The sequence below is a fragment of the Clinocottus analis genome, unplaced genomic scaffold (genome assembly GCF_023055335.1).
Source record: "Clinocottus analis isolate CAN_PGR_092001 unplaced genomic scaffold, fCliAna1.0.p SCAF_23, whole genome shotgun sequence".
Classification (NCBI taxonomy): domain Eukaryota; kingdom Metazoa; phylum Chordata; class Actinopteri; order Perciformes; family Cottidae; genus Clinocottus; species Clinocottus analis.
In genome coordinates this window covers 3,524,380-3,542,500 of record NW_027175965.1, presented here as the reverse complement: position 1 = coordinate 3,542,500, position 18,121 = coordinate 3,524,380, and the positions used below count along the sequence as shown (strand labels likewise).

At 41.3% G+C, this 18,121-nt stretch overlaps 1 protein-coding gene across 3 annotated transcripts in view; it reads left to right on the top strand.

Moving 5' to 3' along the window:
- LOC137793702 (F-box-like/WD repeat-containing protein TBL1XR1) overlaps positions 1 to 18,121 on the top strand; it is a 50,056-nt gene that overhangs the window by 17,106 nt on the left and 14,829 nt on the right. Inside the window, exons 1-2 of one of the 3 annotated variants that reach the window (XM_068590007.1) lie at positions 3,650 to 3,912; positions 15,073 to 15,138. The gene's annotated coding sequence lies outside the window, so the exon portion shown is untranslated. Of the gene's footprint in view, positions 1 to 3,649; positions 3,913 to 15,072; positions 15,139 to 18,121 lie in introns of those variants that run through there. The other 2 variants (XM_068590008.1, XM_068590009.1) reach the window with 2 other exon arrangements.

Sequence of the window (18,121 nt, the reverse complement as noted above, 5' to 3'; positions counted from 1 at the left end):
ATTACTGTCAGACATTGCCACCACTAAATAATCTCCACAGTTTCTTGGTTTATAATAGTGATACAACCTCCAGTGAGCATATTCTCAAGATTTTAGTATCTTTCTTCTCTGTTGTGGGAACTTATTGGTGTTTCATTTAAGCAGCCGATATGACCAGCGCTGACACTTGGTTGACTTTATAACTCAGGTTTGTTTACCCACTCAGGGATTTATTATTGGTGTTTTCCTCTCCTTCCCACTAAGAGCACTCCTTTATCTTTTCATCTCCCTTTCACCCAGGAGAGTCCGTTTGTCTGTCTGAATTGTATTTCCTCGTCGTAAATGTTAATGTGTAACGAGGTGAGCTGGGATCGATGAGGATATTAAACAGACTTTCCCCGCTTTGTCTTATCAGCTTAATGAGGCAGAACACACTATGACTCTTTCCCATTCATACACCCACTAACACACACACACACACACATGCACATACAAAAGTCATTTCTTCCATTTTTCTCTTCCCCACCTTACACACTGACCCTCCCACACACACACATACACACACACACACACACACAAACACACACACACGCAGTATCTGTTTGTCTCTGTCTATATCGCTACCGTGCTAAATAATCTAATCACTTAACAGCAACAGCCAGCTATGCTATTCCAGTCTCGACCATGGGGGATAAATTATCGCTCTTAAGGTAGAGAAAAGCCATTACTGTAAGGCCTTATGAAGACATATTATGGAGCCGTGCTTTGTTGAGACCTTGTCATTGTCAAAGCACTAAATATGCCAGAGGTGGAGTGAAGTATTATATGTCCTGTGAAGTGGATATAGTATAATACCGGTATGGGTTTTTAAAGGCCAAGGCTAATATTGTTGGATGTGCAGTGACTGAAAAAAGAGGCCACATCAAGTGTGTGCATCTGTATTATGAAGTGTATCGGGTTCTGGCAACTCTTACAGTCTGTGAATGCCCTAACCAGGTTCTGTACTCGGGGTTACAAATGTATTTGGTCGTTTGTGTAAGTGAGTGAGTGTGTGTGCACATCCCGGTGTCCGTCTGTCCACGGCTAATCTTGCGTTCTACAGGACCCGCCAAGTTCATATGTTTATTGATAAAATGTACATTTTATTTTGTGTTTATTTGCTTCAGTGATTGCAGTGTGTGTGTGTTTGCATGTTGGCAAAAGTACAATGGAGGTAAGAAGACAGCGAGCTAGCTGTTAGCAGCCAGTGCCCGTACAAAGAGATTGGCTGAACACCCAACAAGACAACAGTTACATCTTGCCAATGTTGCTTTTAGTTTTATTATGAATTATGGATTTACGATTTCTTTCCTTATTTTTATGACTATGTATTTATAGTTTTTCTTCTTTGAACTGTTGTATTGTCTTCTTTGTCTTTGTATGCGATTGCTGAGCCTACGTATTGCTCAGTCAATAAGCAGCTGTGTACAGCACATTGCTCAATCTCTTTCTTATCAGCAACAGATTGCATGTGCCACGTGTAAATGGGGTATAACAGTCCCAGTAAACCATAACAGCGTGAAGGTGATCTAGCACACACAATACCAGCACCATAAAACTAAAACAGCTAAATGGAAATCAGCCATCATTCATTTGATTATTCACTCCCGCCTGAGCTATTCCTGCTGTTACATGTCAACACGTCTGCTGTGACAAACGCCTGATCACTGAAGAACTGCTGTGAAGTATAAATTAAAGGGTACTTCACTCCAGTAGTTCCATAACTTTATATTCTACCAGTGAAATCACAACAAGTTGCTTTTTTCGTGTGCATTTTACGCTAATCACCTGCTGGGTCCTGCTTCATATTTGCCATAAAGAGTGGTATTGGTCTTTTCATATATTTCTTGGAAAATGAGCGTATTTCCCAAAGTGCTCAACTGGTCCTTTTTAAAGGCAATAGCGTCACGCCAAAAGCATAGTGAGAAGTCAGGCTTCTTATTTGGTCTACCAATTGGTCTTACGCTGAACAAAGTAAAGCACGGTTAAACAGATTATGTTAGCCAAAGTAAAAATATTTTCTATTGCCCTTAATTGAGCTCACAATAATGCAGTTCACTTGTGGGTTGTCAAATTACCTTTTTTTTTATCACCGTGTGTGCAAATACTGGAGTGCTAATATGCTAATCCTGGGATTTTATGCACAGTCGTCAAAGAGTTTTTATTTTAGTATTTTAAAATCCAGTCCCACATTACAGTAAAACAAATCATACCTTTCACAAGATACTGTATCAAAGTAAAAACTCATTAGCAGTGGAGGTGGTGTGCTGCTGCTGCAGAGTGATCAGAGAAGAGGAAAACACTGGGGCTGGGTGCTGCATATAGATGGTGTGTTGTGGTTTCCCAGAAAGTCATTACCCAGACAGTGGACTGCTTCACCCTGAGGTGTTTCACTTCACAATTTGCCACACTGGAGCTGTATCCACACCATTGTTTTTCTCCTCATTCAGTCAGCAGGGATGGGACACACAAGAGCAGCAGTAGAATAACATAATTGCTGGGATAGTGCCATTTCCTCCCAAAAATGTGTACAAAATTCAACAATGTAAAAGGATTGTGCCACTATCAAAATCATATACAGGGGCCCTCTTATACTTACAAAAAAAAAACACTGATGCCACCCCACCCTGTAAAAATGTAATCACCCGTCCTCCACTCTCCTATTACAGCCACGCTGAAGCGAACACTACACACTCTGGAGCTCTCTGTTTGTTTGCTGTTTGTCTATGCTGAACCTTATATGTGTGTGTGTGTGTGTGTGTGTGTGTGTGTGTGTGTGTGTGTGTGTTTGTGCATGTTGACGATTGTACGCTTTCAGTTCATGCGTACGTGCATTCCTTAGTATCAACTTTTCATTGTTTATGTCTGCAGAATATACATCTTGTAACAAGGCTTACATTATTGACAGTAAAGGATTGTTTCAGTCACAGCGCAGAAACAAAAGCCTTCAAAGCTGTTCCACCTGTCAATGTGAGTGCAGACCCTCCATGTTGAATTTATTGGTTTTAGTAGTTTGTTTTCGTAGATGGATCAAGAGTCATTTTTTTAAACCAACCTGGTGAGTTTGCCCAGAGGCATGACACTATGACACTATGACGTCATGGCCACACCCACTTACGACGTGTACACCATTAAACCTTAAAACTATTGGTAAATGGTTGGTTATGTTGCCTGCTTTTACAATTTGTTTACGAAATTATGTAGATAAAACACAAACCATACACACCTACATTGCATACATTTTGTTTTAAATTAAATAAAATGAAAACGTAGACCAATCTACACCTTTCTTTTACTGTAGATTACATCAATACCAGCAAAACTAGCACGCCTACAGCTGCAATCTCAAAATAGATAGGTACTATTTATCATAACACCAAGCTGTAAATGACCATATTGGTCTCAAACTAATTGAAACTCAAAACTTGTATTCTTTATTTTTTGAAGAGTTACCGCTAACCTCAGCCCGACTACATCATCCTTACTGCGACACCCATTTTGATGTTTATGTGACTGGAGTGTGCTTCCTGCAGCGAGGAGCTCAGGCCTAGCTCATTTTCGCCTGGCAGGTCAGCTGCTCTGTGTTTCAGACTGGAGCCGTTGGCTGCTACTGAACCGTTTGGCTCTTTTCTCTACTAGCGAGCAAACCTACAATCTAGACCCAACTGTCCATCCAGCTCATTTTAAGGGGATTTATCATCATATATGCCCGTGTATCCAAAACACATCGGTCATTGGGGATTCCTAGCACCGGTTGGCCGGGTCTGAAGGCCGTTATAACGCTTTTTTCGAGGTTTAATTAGAGCTAGAAAACAACGGTGGTGGAGGAGGAGGAGATTCCATATTAGGAGCACAGAGGAGAAGGCACCCCCCTTGAGTGATTTGGAGCTTTAGGTGAGTGTTTATCGTCATTTCATGTTATTATCGCCAGTATAAATTATACACACGTGTGGCGGAACCACGTACGGTTGTAAATACGAGGTTTGGGCGGTTTATTGCAATGTTTTGACCGTTTATTTTTATTTTTTCGCTCGGAGTGGGGGATGGGCAGCGTCAGCGCGTGAGTAGGCGCGCGCGCGCGGGCGAACACACTGTGCATGTGTTCGTAGGTCTGTTCTCGTGGTAGGTTTGTTTGTGAGCGCGCCCTTCCTTCCTGCAACTCCAGCTAGCTTTGAATTAAACTCACTTTCGTGATTTTTTTCTATCATCTCCACCACGGAGACGTGATTCACAACATGCATTGATGCTGTTAGAATCACAACTGGAAATTAATTTGTTTTACTCAGGGATCTAACTTTTTGAGTAACTATTTTATTTTTTAAATTATTCTTTTGGATACTTTTTCAATGATGGATTCAAGCTTTACTTTTTATTTAAATAAAACTGTGTTGGAAGCTACTTAAAAAAAATAATACTTAAATGTTACATACGTTAGTGTTGTTAAAAAAACATTTATGAATCAAAACTGAAACTGTACTTCTCGCAATGTAAGCATTTTGTCCCATAGTGGTACTTACCAGTTGTAGGTGGTGTGCTTTGCAGGCCCATAGTTGCCTCCACGTTCAGAAAATGTTGCTGTTTCACGTGGTTGTCTGCACCATACAGTGGATTCACATATGTGCCAGGGTGTATTGTTTATTATATCATTTGATTACCTTTTGTGTCGTTCTCATTCAAAGCTTGCTACAGTGCTTTGCAGCTGGTTGTTCCAAGCTGTGGGCGGTGTGGGGGAGGGGTGAAAACACACACACATATATACACACACACACACGCACACAAACACACACCCAGGAGGGCCACTTGCCAACCTTGTGAAGCTCAACTCAATGACACAATGTACCAGTCCCAGATAAGCCTTGAGTATCTATGCTAGCTGAAATAGGTTGCTCATCCAAAATCAGAAATCATAAGATAAGATATTAGTTGTAACATGTAATTGTAATACACACATTTGTTTATTTTGATCACAAAACTTTTATTTTGCAATTTGAATATGTTGTATTATCCCGCTCTGTTAAGGCTTGTGTGGTTTTGTTCTTTGGTTGAATATTGCAGTTGCGCCTTAAGTAGGTTATGTAAATAATAGTGAATGACAAAGTGTCCTAAAGGGTGCTGAATCCAATATTTGAGATATTTGACAACCTTTATTACATGTAAGCCATGGCCCCTTATCAAAGGTGAAAAGAGCTGTCTGTATTTATAAATTTTGTAGTGGCCATTTAGTAGATTCTGAATATTACTTTTATATTATTGTAGTTTATTTGTGCAAAACATAAAAAACGGACACTATCTGTTCAGCTGGTTGAACTTGTTGAATATATCTACTACATTTGCATTTCTTTCCTACTATATGACAAGAGTATAGCGGAATTTGTTTTTTTTTGTAGGGGTGGAGGTGGGGAAGGGGGGGGGGATATTTGGATCACTGACTCCTGGTTATTTTCTCTGACACAAGTGCACAACATATGTGTGTGTCAGCTGGCTGTCAGTCTTTGTCCTGTATTCATTGAAGGTGCGCAGCAACACATCCTTCTTTGTTTGTGCATTGAGGTTGGCCTTGTGTGTCAAGCAAGGACAGCTGCCAGACACACAAACAAGCAAGTGTTGTTTTTCCTGGTCAATGTCATATGTCATCTGTAGCCGTTTTAATGTAAACAAAATAATCGTTACCACCTCTTGATGAGTTGGATGTTGAAATTGTCTTAGGGCAGCTGTGGGACTCGTTTAGCTTCGACCACATCCAAACAGCAGACGATGTTTTTAATATCCTCACCGAAAGCCCTCCTTTTCGGTGGTTTCTTTTCCCCCCCGCTCTGTAGTAATGCTCTCCGGCTGAGAGGAGAAACCCCCAAAACATCTCAAAGCCAAGCTCTAAATGTCTGCTCAGTGGTCCTTCAGAATACATTAGAGACTGGGTGAAGTAAAGTAGACTGCTTTGTGGAACAATTACAGTTTTTGTTTTGTTATCATAGTGTGTTTACAATGACGCAAATAATCCGTCATTGGAATATCCCGTTTGTGTTAAAGCGTGTGAACACAATGTCCTGTTTTCAAAAACCAGGATCAGTCCTTATTTGGAGTACCACTATTTTTCCAGACTTGCACTCGTGCTTGCCAATATCGGTACTTAATAATACCATTACAGTATGGCTTTGAAAACATGTTTTTGTTTTTCTCAGATGTCCCTAACTCTTCGACAACAACAAGTTCTTTATACAATGTGATGGCGTTACTGATATTTTAACATTCAACATTGTGTTTTCATGATATATGCGGCGCATTGGAGCAGTGAAATCCCTGACAGACTGAAGCGTAGTTTGTACTCGCCGCAGTGAAGTCGGCGCAAAAAAGGCGTAATCGCGGTCGCTTGGTTTTTGGCTTTTCTGCCAGTTGCACCATGAGTCTATGGGCAACACTCATCTTTTTGATTATTCAGTCCCTTTTTCGTGCGCCCTCTGGTGCATCTGGAGTATAAATAAAGCCTAATGTTATACCAGGCAGATGCACAGCTGACACCTTGCGGTGGAGACTAAATGCATGTGTTTGGGACAATGCCCACAAACATTGTGGCTGCTAACTCTTCCAGGCATCCAAACAAGGGGCCGCTTGTTTTTCACATTCACCAGGTCTGGTGATAAATTAAGGATCTAACCATGGCGGCTGCATTGGTAACGGGTGCGGTTGTATTAGAGTAGATTTTTACGAGTACATGTACACAGTATCGAGTCTGATACTGGTATCACTATCAATGCATAGCACTTGCAGAAACTGACAAACTTTTCCGTCAGTAGAATTGATAAGTGGCATTTTTTTCTGCTAATTTTGAAATTTTCCTATATGATGCCACTTTGTTGAAAGTAGTAAAAAAAATAATAATCAGGAAATGAATTGAGTGATTACCGTTTGCCTCTAATTTTAAAGTAGCTATTCTTCCGTAAAATATCGGGAAGCTTTGATTGGCTATTTACAATTTCTCCAGCTTACAAAAAAGTGGGGGAAGGCAAAGATGCATGGAAATCTGTCCTTTGTCTCTCATTGAACATCCTCACATTGGCCCATCTTCTCCAACAGTGGGGCAATAAAGGTTTCTGTAAATGACCGCCGTACTTGACACCAGAATCTGAAGAGTGATCTGTTGCGCCTCTTCTGTGCATACTGGCCTGTTTCTTTTTTGCAGCTTCACTTTGTTTCTGTAGACTGGAAGGAGAGCAAGACGTGGACAACTAAAGCTTCCTTGGCACAGCTGCGCTGTAACCAGCAGGATCTTAAAAATATAAAGATCTAGTCGTTAATAGTACTCTGGATGTGCTTAGTTTGTCCTCGACGCTGCTTTCCCACGGCGAATGTTGAGCACAGGATACAGGCATATGGTTAGCTACAGAGCAGGCAGCTGAGTCATGTTATCTACACGGGACACATTGATTAGCTGGCCTTATTAAATCACAGCGGACGAGCGGTGGAGTTGTACGGTTATGTAACCGCCGCTCGTCACTGTTGGGAATTGCAAAGGGGAAGACAAAATGGAAAAGAGTGTGTGGTGAGTGAAAATGTCTGTCTTTTTGTTTGACAACGGCAAACATGGAGCAGCTCTGGATCGTGTACACACGCAGAGATAAGGATACATATTCGCTGTATTGTATAACATTAGTGTGTGTGGAGAGGTGTGGAAAAATAGTACACACGTCTAACTCTGCAACCCAATTGCAGTACAACACCACCACAGTATGACCTCAGAAATGATCAACTTAGTTAAAGTCGTAACCGCTGACACATTCTTATTAATAAATCATTCCGTGAGTTGGTATTGTGTGGTCCTGGGAGGACTTGACATAAATCACACATTTTAAACGAATGTAATTTTTAGTCTGACATCAATGAGTAAAGAGCACTTTGTTTATATGCTGCAGCATAAGGATTTGGAGGATCCTTTTCAAACTGCCAGAGCCGCAGTGCCAATTACAAGCTTCATTATGTTTTATGTAATCTTAAAGGGTTTGGAAGAGGTGAAAGCCCCAAGGTTTGCTCTCGTGTTGAGATAGTGAAAAGTAGTATGTGCTTTTGGACTTTTCACATATCTGATTACCGTTTTAAGTCGTTTAAAGTGGCTCGCCAGTTTTATGAAGATAACAGGGCTGCAAAAACTCAAACAATAGATTTTTTTATGTTATGATGCACGGCACATGTTGCTGCAGTGACGTCTCCTGATGTGTGAACAGCCGGCCAATGTTGTGGCTTATGTAGCTCAGATGAGGAATTACAGGAAATTAGGACCACTGTTCTTTTGAATAATCTCAATGGTGTTACCAATGAGTCAATTTATTTCAGTGATAAATATTCCTGCAAAAAAACAACTAAATGGACCATTTCATTTAAGTAAATTTTGTATTTTGACGATTAAATCATGAATTTATTAAATCCTTTTTTCTTTGCTTCATGTTCTCAGAGTTCCCTCCTGTCCTACTCCTTGGTCAGTTGAATTGCCTGTCGCTGTGACTTGTTGTCAAACCGGTTGTCTGTTTACAACACTTAGCTTGTTCTTTGCTGAAAGTTTTGTGGAATTTAAATTGGTCATGACGATGATCTTAAAATGGCTGAAGAAATGAGGAAGTTGATGTATAATAATTTTTTTTTTTAAAAAGCAAACATAATATATAGTATGTTTTATAAGTTGTCATGTGCAAAAATTGATGTCAGCTATTGTGGTTCTTTTATATGTATTCCCTCTACCCCAAGTAAATGCTGAACATTTCTATAATTTGGGAAGATTTGAGTGCTCAAACAGCTTTAAAGGAGTAGATACATCGTGTGTGTGTGTGTGTGTGTGTGTGTGTGTGCGTGTGCGTGTGCGCGTCTCTACCTCAGGGTTCAAGTTCAACATTGTGAAGAATGTGTCTGCACGGTGTCCCTCCCCCACTTTACCCACAAGGCTTTGAAGTTTACAGGCCTGCAGCCCCCCTCCCTCCTGCTGCAAAAGGACCGAGGGTGATTATTTGTACTTCAGCTTCCGTCCCAACCTCTGGAAAATCCCAGTTCACATGGCCATATAAATTAGAGATGATGGATCACCTATGATTCATCTGATAAATAATAAAATAAACAATATTAAAAAAAGTAGATAAGCATATTTTTTTAATGTTGATGTGCTTGAGTTATTCTTGCCCTCTTTTTGCATCCACATGGTGGAGGGCACTTATTTTAAGTCTGCTAAATAAATGTAATGCATGATATCTTCATCACAACATGTACAGGTATGGATGATAACCCAACAAGAGAACTAAATTACTGCTCGGTTAATAGCGATTGATCCAACTGTAGCCCAGACGTTTTTATTTGCGGCTTGTGATTAACTGATTAGCTCTAAACAGATTCAGCGTTCAACAGAAATCCGAAGCATTGAGGTTAACAGTTCGTAGTCTTGAGGGGTGTTGACCAATCACTTTAGAGCAGTCTTTGCTTGAATGCAGGTAAACGGTCCCCGTGGAAAGGAATTGCCAACTGGACCAGCTTTAGCAATCGGAGGGCTTATATACTTGCTACCAGTGAGGTACAACTAGTCAACTGTCACATTTAGGCAGCATTCAGACCAACAATAATGCTGGATAAATAATAGAATCTCCTCCTTTGTTTTAATAGGATCACCGTGTTGTGCTGCACCAGGTGCCCCTAAACACAAAAAAGAGGACCCCCAGCTCAACTTGCACCATAGTGCAGTTTAGGCAACAACAAACGTAGAGACCTCTATTTTCTACGATCGAGCGTGCAGCCGGAAAAAAAAAAATTAGCAATTGGGCAGAATCACGAGGAGGCCCGGCTTTGCTCAAAATATAACAATTTAGTTGTGGGGATGCAAATTTGCAACAGACTAGTTTTTTAAACGCAAGCTTTGTCCATGTTGACGTCAGACGCACAATCGGCCTGTGCTTCTGAAAGGGGTCGTGTGTTCACATTAGTTATTCGGCCTGTGCAGTGGAAGATCGCCCACTGATACCTTAAAGATGTGACATTTTTGTTCCTGCTGAATGTTTTTTTTTTTTATTGCCCATATCTGGATCCCTTTTCTGCTTTACGTGAGTAACTTAAATGGTTGGTATTGCTAAGATTTGCACGGCGCATAGGTCTTTGTTGATAAGAATGATGGCCGATTTGCCGCGGCAGTAATTCCTCTTTGATTTCACACAGGAGTGAGAAAAAAAGCTGTTCACGTTCGATTGTTGTTGGCGGAAATCCCTAGCGTCGCTTGCAGATTTCATCAGCTGTCTCTAGGTTACTTGCTGATTAATACCTGGTTATTTTTCAAATGTTTCCGGATGACTCGTTTAAAAAAGGGGGAAAAAAGGCAAACGCATAAAGGGGTTTCATGTGTAATTATGCACTTGATGGCCACATGCAAAATAATGTCCTAAAAGACATTCAGCATCACATACTTTGTAGCGTATGATTGCATGCCAGCTCATTTTCTACATATTGAGTTATTGCCAATAATAGACGCCTGTGTCCCATATATTTCTGCCGTTGGGCTAAAAACTGCATGCGGCATCATTTTTACATCGTTGCAGGCTACATTGCGAAGAGCTACGTCCCACTGACCGATCCCACCCACAACAAGCTCTCTGCAACTTTGATGTTTTTATACTAGACAGGGTTTCTCCACTCTGATGAGGAGGCCGCTTGTGTAGAGAGAGAGAGCCAAGGTGTATTTAACTCCAGCTAAATGTCATGGGATCTTTGCAGTGCTCTGATGTGTCGTATTGCATTATTATCTGCGTCAGCCGGGGCTCAGCGCTGCATCAAAAGTTGATGTGTTTATCTGTGAAACAGGGTTGAGCTGAGCTGTGCCTCGTGTGGCTTTGGATTGACCAGTATCAAAAGGAGACCTCAGCACAGATTTTGTGGCGGGTACATGTACCAAGTGATTATGACCCATGTTTGTGATGCGGCATTGTTGTCGAAAGGCCTGTAGTCCATAAGCTATATATATCTCTATTGTCCAAAAAAAACTTTGTCTTTAATAGACCCAATCGCACGCAGCGTTTGATGTTTTTTTTGTTCCCGTCAAATTTTTCTCTTTGTTTCCTTGTTTTTCACAGCAATGTATACGTCCAGCACAATCCAGCGGCGTAACGGACCACGGTCAATCCGTGATCTGTATGAACCGTGAGCTTTATGATCCGTTGCACCACTAATCAAGTCTAGAAGTAGAGCAAAGACAAAAAGATCTCTTGTGCAGTGTAACAGTTACCCTGCTTTCATAAAAAAATCATGAAAATAGAAAAATGCTAGTTGAATTTCTTTAATAAAATATCTATGTATCTACTGTTTTTCGAAGTTGGAGGCTCTATGTGCGATGTACACTGAACTGTTTACAACCTCTGCTGACAGCCTCTCTTCTGTTCTATGCACTGTGCCCAGCAGGCTGCAGTTCAGTCTTAAATTTCACAGAATTTTTGTAACGTAACTGTGAGACTCGGGTGACTCAATCGTGGCTTCTTAGCTCCATGGAGGAGTGCAGAATTTTTTATTTTTTTTTATCATGTCTAGTTGGAGTAAAAGGTTTGTTCTGGGTGCGATTAGAAATGAGGTATTCGGAACAAACGTTTTCGATAAAATATAACATTTGTCAGCTTTGTTTTGCTTGCTATTTGGGAAGCGTTCCTTGCACAAAATTCGTTCAAGGACTGGTGGTAAGATACAAATCTGATGGTTTTTAATGTGTATGTCGGTGTAGTTTTAGCAATTTGTTTAAAGGAAACATGCTTTTTAATCTCGTCGGTGGGTTTTAGGTTCTTACAAAATAAGGGGGTACAAAAGGAATCCCATGTTTCCCACAGGATGTTGTCAGACTGGTGGGTTGACCCCGAGTCTAAGGGAATGCTCACCATTTTGAAGTTTATGCTGACCCAAATTACAGATGTAGCTGATCACCAAACTCCTGATATCACAAGTCACGATATCATGGTTACCAAATCAGCATCAAAAAATGGGAGCAAATATAACTTTTAGGGAGACCCCGGTCACATCTTTCTTATACCCCGCCGACAATGGTTACCGATTTTATGTTATCCGCCCTAAAGTCTGTACCTACAATCCTCCATGCAATCGTTTTTACTTTGTTATAGGCAGGTAAAATGTCATGGACACGTATGTCAAGCAGCTTGACCTTCACTGAAACTCTGAGAACATAACACAAACTTGAAATAACACTGCAAAACCCAAGCAGAATCGGCTGTTGAGTGTCGGAACGTTCACTGGGAATTACTGTGACTGCAAGGTTTATGTCTCTTAGGTTTCAAGAGCAAAGAGCACACAAGCCTTTCTCCGGTTAAGACAGACAACGGTGTTTATTGAGCAATTGTTCTTGAGGCGCGGTTGGCTTGACACAAAATGATTTACTGACATGCTTCTTCTAAGACAATTCTCATTAAAATAGTTATTTCAGGGTCTGCGACGTTCAGGAAAAAAACCATTAATTTAACGTGGGCTGACTTGTGTGAGGGGGAAAAAATAGATATTAGCAGTGCTGCCGCTACCGTTTTGAAAGTGCGTGTGCAAGACGTGCATGATATGCTTCTAGAGCACTGCATATGTGGGTCTGTGTCTGAAATACTGCCACACTCCTCAAGAGGATCTAGGACGAGGCTTTTAAAGTGCAGCTTACTCCCTGGGTAATACTGTGCTTTGACTCGGCTGTTCTTGCAACATGCAGACACGCGTTATGCAAATAATCATATTTTGTAATCGAACCCCCCTCCCTCCCTCAATCCTACTGTATCCGCTGGCCAGTGGTAGCGGCAGGCTGGCAGTTGAATACAATCATGTGGCTATAAACTTAGCAGTTTTGACAAAGTCTGAAACACCAAATACCCCCCAAAACCTCCCTGTAACGATATCTCCACCACAAGCATGCAGCATCTTTCTGAACTCGCCTGTCGGCTTCATCACAGAGACCGTCCTCTGGTGCCGTGTGCTGTGCACCATAAAGCATCACATCGACACAGCATCATGGAGAGCTGAGCGTCTTCATTTGTGATGTTATTGAAAACCATACCTTTTTGGAATCTCTAAATATCCTGGTATGCTGTAACATACTGCCCGAGCCTAGCTTGTGCGTTTTGTAGCAGGATGGAGCGAGCAATGCATTACATCCTGTAAAAAAACCATGTACCCATCAGTTGTGCCCTCGACGGAACCATTTAAACCAGCAGTCCTCAAACCCCCGGTACCGGCAATATTGTCTTTTTTACATTCATGCCAATAAAGCTCATTGAATTGAAATTGATGAGTTGCATTTGTATGCACTTTACATGAGTTTTTTATGTCGATCGTATCATTTTATGACATCATGTTTATTACGTCATGGTTATTGTAGAAGTAATTGTGATCTACAAACCTTCATAACAGACAGAAAACACATTTTTTCCCCTTGAGGTTTAATGGAAATGGCGTGAAACCTTTTCATCGGCAAATGGAGAAACCTCCAGCTGCCTGGCAATACCTGGTCACCCTGCTGCCACACGGATCTAGATTAACTTTTCCACAGGTAGCAGAGGTGCTATCAACTCTCCCGGTTGGCCAACATTGATGGAAAGTAACAGAGTACGAGAAACAAAGTCTCTACACGGGTGAGCAAACAGAGTGGGTTGATAAGCGTTTTTTGCAAAGGTGCATTCCTGCTCCGCATCCACGTGAAAGTGTAACTCTCACGCTTACAAATTGTGGATAACAGCTTCACGTTTTTCCTATTTCATGTTTGATCACGAGATGGCTACCTGCTTACAAACCGCATTCCCGTCATGCCAGGGCCGTGTCCTCCATTCAGCCCTTGGCAGCCCACAACACTTTCAGCATTTCCACTGGCCGCACCCAACTACTCCTGCTTTGCTTGTGGTAACACTATCTCTCCCTTTGCTCTGCAGTCTCTGCCACACAGACTCACCAACACTGAGAGAAAGAGAGGCATCAGATACAGAACAGAGAAAAGGGATGACTAAAAGAAAAGGAATCGGGGTCAGGGAAAATAAGGGAAGGAAGCAGTGATGCAAGAGAAGGAGCCGGGAAATGATCAGTGATTTCCGGTTGTACTTGGCATTACGCGATCCAGCAAACCTCTATCACCACCCCAGTCTACAGCCGAAATAATTACCACAGAACTGAATCCCAGTACGACCACAAATGGGTCCCACAATGGGCTTCACAAAAATGTTGATCGTAGGGTTTTTCGCAATGCATTGCATGACTTCTACACTTATGTTTACGTTTTTTGAACAATGGCCCAGTGGGTGTTTGCAGGGAACGTGTTCTAACGGTGGGCCGTCTCCCTCTGTCCTCGCGCTGAAGAGGTGAACCATTGTTCAGACTTCTGAATGAGTGTGAGTCACATGGTTAAACCACTCGGTGCCCATGTACGGCTGGCTGCTTCATGACATTAGTCACGAAGAGACGTTTTGATGGTGTTTACCGGTGTACAAGCAGCCGGGGAGAAGGGCTCCTGGTCCCTAGTAAGCGGCATGCGCAATAAAATCTGCTTTTCAAGTCACCCGGTGCAGTTATGTTTATGTCCATTTGTTTGTGTCATTGGGCCTAACAAAGATGCCACCATTTCTGTCAGCAGTTAGAGTTTATAACCACCCTTGTTTACATCCGTTCTCACCCTTTCTTTTCCTGCCTTTTGACTCTGTATGGTTATGTTTATTGACTAGTAACCACGAGCAACTGTTAGTAATTGGAATAATATGAGCGCGTCAGCGGAAATCTGTGTGGCATTGTGCACACATGTTTTGACACAAATGTTCTTAATTGATTAATTGCCTGCTTAGTTTTGTGAGTTCTCAAAAAAATTGTGATAAATGACAGTGTTTAATATTCTCAGCCGGTGACTCCCCATCGAAACTCTGAGAGACTTTTGGGGGAGGTAAAAAATTTGAGTGTATAATGTGACCTTTTTGAGTTAGGGTGCAACAGGAACGAAAATTTCCAAAGTGTTCACCGAAAAGCTTTAGTTTGGTCTCTAATCTAGTTTCAAAGCCCCTGACTGTCTCCTTCCCCTTGTTGCTGCAGGTTCTCAGCCCATGGTACAAGGCCCCGACTGAACATACCGGTGGGCCATACAGACTTACTACTGTGGTGAGTGCTCCATCTGGAAAATGTTTTCACCTGCCTATTCACATCATAGGCCAAAAAAAAAGTCGCCAACAAAAAATGGTCACACACTAATATTTCTTTGGACCGCTTTTAGCTTTGATTACAGCACGCATTCGCTGTGGCATTGTTTCAATAAGCTTCTGCAAAGTCACAAGATTTATTTCCATCCAGTCTTGCATTAAATTCTCAAGAAGATCTTGTATTAATGATGGTACAGTCTGACCACTACGCAAAGCCTTCTCCACAAAGATTCTCAATGGGGTTAAGGTCTGGACTCCATGTGTGAAAATGATGTCTCATGCTCCCTGAACCACTCTTTCACAATTTGAGCCTGATAAATCCTGGAATTGTCATCTTGGAATATGCCTGTGCCATCAGGGAAGAAAAAATTTATTGATGGAACCTAGTCGTTGCTGAACCTGGTCGTTGCCGAACCTATAGCACTATAGCACTGCCCCCACAGGCTTGTACAGTAGGCAGTAGTAGTTAAAGCCAGGTGGCGACTTTTTTTTTTTTTGCCAGCCAGTGTATGTCGCAGGATTGACACAGAATGGACATCAGCTGTTCAGTCGCCTCTACAATCGGATGCAGCTCACGACTGACGTTTTACATCAACAGCGTAAATGAACATGTTTACTTTGGGCCTTTTCAAACCCTCTAATTGGCTTGCTCTGTTAGTGAAGTTCTTTTCCTTTCAAGTGGTTTCTTCCTCTTTTTTTTTTAAATTTAAAAAAAAAATTTTTTTCAGGATATGTCACCCATTGTCTAAATGCCTGGGTCAGGTCGAGAAAGTAAACACAGTAACAAAGTGTCAAAATATAAGGATAGCAACTAACTTCAATGCTACTCCTGCAAGACCTCGATTCAATCTCCGGCTTGTATGACAGATTGAGGTTGGAGTCTCCATAACACAGATGTAGTGTTGTTACTGCCTCCCCCCCCCCCTCCGCCCTCCCGCCCCCTATTTGGACCACATATTCTATAAACCCGGTTGCTTCCTGCATCCCTTCCTCTCCCATGTGTCTTATTTAACTGGAGGAGAACAAACGCGTTGTATGCAATTTTATTTTTTGCTCTTGGAACAAGTCTGATTTTTATTGAGAGAAAAAGCACACTCTTCCTGTTTTTGAACTGTTAAAGAATCCAACAGATTTCCTGCGCACACTAACTCGGCACTGCACAATGTACAATGCATGACAGGATCTATAGAAGGGCTCGGTCTCCACAGTGATGGTCGTGTTTATTGGTGCTTGGGTAGCCAAGGACTTTCTGACCGACTTAGTGACATTGTTCACTTGGTTCTCTGGTCGAAACCAAGATGCTTTGCTGTGACAGCTTCCACCCATTTTGGCAACTGGCTGTGTTAGTGTCAGGTCAGCCACATTGGAAGGCTTTGTTGCCCTCAGCTCTGTTTGTTTATTTCACTCATGATGCTATAACGCAGCACTGTAGTACTTAGTCATCCAGTGTGCTATTTACATAACAAGGCTACAAGCACGGGTGCACAGTTCTCATTTTCACAGATTCACAACCAAGAATCTGGTCATTTTTGCAAATGGCACATGAAGTAATAGTCTAATTTCATATGTAATGAGATAATGATATGTAATGGAGGCAGCATATATTACAGTTAAACAATACATTTGTTTTTATCCAAAATCACATCAGTGTACTGAAACAGTAAATTCATTCATTGTGAATTAGATAATTATTCATAACTATAAATAGCAACACATTGCCTGTCGTCAAAAGTCATGCGCTCCAAAAAGAAAATGAGCAGCCATTTCCTGACCTCGTTTGGGGCATGTGTCAAAGTTTGTTTACGTCAGGTTTGCTGTGTTGTGTTCCAAAATACATGTTACTTTTTTTGTTAGTATTAGCAATGTGTCATTATGACATGCTGGCTTATGTTGTAGTTAGTTTATGGTTTTAACCAATAGTGAGGTAGTGAGCTTGACTTTATTCTGCTCCTGAGACATGAGGTGGTTTATTTCTGCAGTTCTGTGGTAAAGAGCGAAGACGTCTTTTTGTTTTTAAAATAATTGAGCCCACAGTGTTGATCAGTGCAGCAGCTTGCCTCTTCCAGGCCCCATTCTCAAAATACACCACAAATATTTCAGACATTTTTGTAGTGTGTGCTAAAGGAAGCTAAATATTCGTAACTCTGATTCACAAAACCAATTTAGTCTGAGTGGAAGAAGCCACGAGGAATAAAGAGGCAGAAAGTGAGAAAGTTAAATACAGATAAGACCTGGATAATAGTGAGATACGGAATTAGACGTCTTGGAGCTTACTAAGAGCCGAAAATTTTGTTTTTGCTGACTGACTGCTGCATGGTTTGGGGAAAGTGAGACAGGGTTTGATATATTTCTTGAGTTAACTTGAGATGCACTGGTTCTTCCACACCAACTGGATGCCACAAACGTGTTGGGAAACGGGGTTGGTAAACAGGGAAATTACATCTTGGTGACTCCTCTTTATGTCTGTTACTTATTTAGGCTCTCTGGATAGGCCAACACAGATGGAGTTTCATTCTATTGGAATAGAGTTTGTTTAATGATTGTTTTAGTCAGTGGCGTCTGGTAGCTTTAGAGTTGTGGTGATGAAGGACTTTTTGCCAGTGGTGATAATGATTGGCTTTACATTATTTCCCCCTTTTTTATGTGCAAATGACTTCATTTATCCAGATCTTAGTGCAACATAAATATCATTTATTTTTTTGGGCTATTGTTGGTAAATAAATAGCTGTTTTTAAAATGATAAAGAATACAGTTAAAATACTTATTTATTGTTTAATGCAGAACACAGAAGTGCAATGTCCGTCACCGTCATGAATGTAAACAAAAACACGACTGGTGAGCGGAGTCAGGCGGCTATTCTTGTATTATGTTTACGGTTCTGGAAATTACTGTTGATCGTTCCTTTTCCTACCGGAGACCAAAGACAGGTGTTTGCAGGTTTTCTA